Source organism: Schistocerca cancellata, chromosome 2 (genome assembly GCF_023864275.1).
Source record: "Schistocerca cancellata isolate TAMUIC-IGC-003103 chromosome 2, iqSchCanc2.1, whole genome shotgun sequence".
Classification (NCBI taxonomy): Eukaryota; Metazoa; Arthropoda; class Insecta; order Orthoptera; family Acrididae; genus Schistocerca; species Schistocerca cancellata.
The window spans coordinates 54,761,821-54,764,701 of record NC_064627.1 but is presented as its reverse complement, the minus strand read 5'-3'; the positions used below and the strand labels follow the sequence as shown (position 1 = coordinate 54,764,701).

The 2,881-nt window shown below is 46.4% G+C and overlaps 1 pseudogene; it reads right to left on the bottom strand.

Moving 5' to 3' along the window:
* Window positions 1-2,323: 2,323 nt before the first annotated feature.
* On the bottom strand, window positions 2,324-2,441 carry LOC126163554 (5S ribosomal RNA; annotated as a pseudogene).
* Between the last annotated feature and the right edge of the window lie 440 nt (window positions 2,442-2,881).

Here is a 2,881-nt window from a genome sequence, read left to right as displayed (position 1 = left end):
ACAACCCAGCTTCCAATCTAAAAACCTGTGTAGTCTTGGTATAGAAAAAGTAAAAACTGTAGCTGATCCCATTGTGCTGGACGCATAACTGAACTGTAGTTCACATCACAGCTGAACTTGGGATGAAACAAAGACTCACTGACTACTTCAGGAAGATAAACGATGCCAGCCACAAAAAATTCTCTCTAAGGCATGTCACTCCGAATTCTGTCATAAAAGTCATCATGTATACCAGGTCAACATTTGAAACTTCGCGGCAGATTAAACTGGGTGCCGGAGCGAGACTCGAACTCGGGACCTTTACCTTGTGCGGGCAAGTGCTGTACCGACTGAGCTACCCAAGCACGACTCACGGCCAGTCCTCACAGCTTTGTTTACGCCAGTACCTCGTCTGCTTCCTTCCAAACCTCACAGAAGCTCTCCTGCGTCCTTGCAGAACTATCACTTCCGGAAGAAAGGATATTGCGGAGACATGGCTTAGCCACAGCCTGGGGGATGTTTCCAGAATGAGATTTTCACTCTGCAGTGGAGTGTGTGCTGATGGGAAGCTTCCTGGCCAAGACTCGAACTCGGGACTTTGGCCTTTCGCGGGCAAGTGCTCTACTGGCAAAGGTCCAGAGGTCGAGTCTCCGTCCGGCACACAGTTTTAATCTGTCAGGAAGTTTCATATCAGGGCACACTCGGCTGCAGAGTGAAATCTCATTCGGGTTAATATCTACTGGACACGATGACATCACTGTCCAAATCATGAATCTTATTACTGACCAACCACGGCCCACTGTAACATATACCTTCAACTACTCTTGTTTTCCCTGAGACCTGGGAACAGGATCTAGTTATACCAATACTTAAAAAAAATTGGCACACCATACTCTGATTATCGTCTATTTGTATTCTTCCTGCTCTGTCCAAGGCCTTAGAATATGTAATGTACGGCCAGGTAACCAGGTACTTAACTATAAGCAAACTACTAGACGAATACCAATCAGAGTTTCATAAACATCGCAGTACATCTCCCTTAATATGTAACAGATGGCCTACAGCTTGCCATGGATGCACAAGAGAAGACTATCATGTCCTTCTTAGATTTCATCAAAAACTTAGCAGCCTTAATTTCTTGCCAAGTGCAGTGCAATGGTTTCTCTCGTACCTGACGTCTTGTCAGTAACGCATCACTCCAGGAACCATAAAATCGCAGTGCAGACAGCTAGTATTAATGCCCCCCCCCCCTTTTAGGGATTCGCTCCTACACTCTCTTCATTGTATGTCAGTCATGCGAAATCAGTTTTGTCCTGCTGCAAATAACACATTTATGATGATGAGCTCAATTTGTATCGAAGTGCAAAACCAAGATGGCTAACGGGAATATTGATACTGATTTGTGTGCACTATCAAAATGCGCATAAAGCTCAACCTGTTCTAAGCCCAAGAGGTACTGGTTAGTCATCAGGGGTTAGTCATTACAAGTTCATTAGCCCAAAATATTGGGAATCTCTACCATCTTTAATCCTAAGTGGAACAACTTCTCTCACTCGGCAAAGAGTCTAGAAGTAATAACAGATGAAAATCTAAATTGGACTGAGCACATAACTGCCATGTGCAAGCAGATATTATCATCTCCCACGGTCTACAAAAAAACGTAGAAAATCTTTAGCTGGTTATAAACTGCTGTGTATGATACACTATGTGCTCAAAAGTATCCGGACACCTGGCTGAAAATGACTCACATGTCTGTGGCGCCCTCCATCGATAATGCTGGAATTCATTATGGTGTTGACCCACCATTGGCCTTGATGACAGCTTCCACTTACGCAGACATACATTCAATCAGGTGCTGGAAGGTTTCTTGGGGAATGTCAGCCCATTCCTCACGGTGTGCTGCACTGAGCAGAGGTATTGGGGTCGGTCGGCGAGGCCTGGCACGAGGTCGGCGCTCCAAAACATCCCAAAGGTGTTCTGCAGTATTCAGGTCAGGACTCTGTGGAGGCTGGTCCATTACAGGGATGTAATTGTCGTGTAACCACTCCACCATAGGCCGTGCATTATGAACAGGTGCTCGATCGTGTTGAAAGATGCAATCGCTATCCCCGAATTGCTCTTCAACAGTGGGAAGCAATAAAAGCACTCTGTCTTCAGGCCACAAGTGGCCCATCGGGACCATCCGACGGCCGTGTCATCCTCAGATGCGGATGAGGATAGGAGGGGCGTGTGGTCAGCACACCGCTCTCCCGGTCGTTATGATGGTTTTCTTTGACCGGAGCCACTATTATTCGGTCGAGCAGCTCCTCAGTTGGCATCACAAGGCTGAGTGCACCCCGAAAAATGGCAACAGCGCATGGCGGCGCGGATGGTCACCCATCCAAGTGCCGACCACGCCCGACAGCGCTTAACTTCGGTGATCTGACGGGAACCGGTGTATCCAATGCGGCAAGGTCGTTGCCCAGGGAAGCAATAAGGTGCTTAAAATATCAATATAGGCCTGTTCTGTGGACATCTTCAGAGGGGTGTTTCTCCTCCGGTGAGTCTTGCCGAGTCTTGCCGAGTCGGCAAGACTCACCGGAGGAGAAACACCCCTCTGAAGATGTCCAGCGTAGCTCTGGACGAAACGTTAGGAGCTGAAGAGTTTCATGGACCACGAACTTACATTCCGGAAGGTTTACCAGAAGATACGTCATCCGGTCGTGAAAACCTTCATACTATGATCAAAATGATCTGAGTCTATGTCGAGACATGTGGATAAATGGCATTGACTGAAGACTAAGGAAGTTACTACTGTCGGTACATCCATCACTTCAGCTGTTGTTGCCACAAATTATCATAATGATAATAAGAACAGTAACAATAATAACAATAACAATTAATGGCAATAATAATTATATAA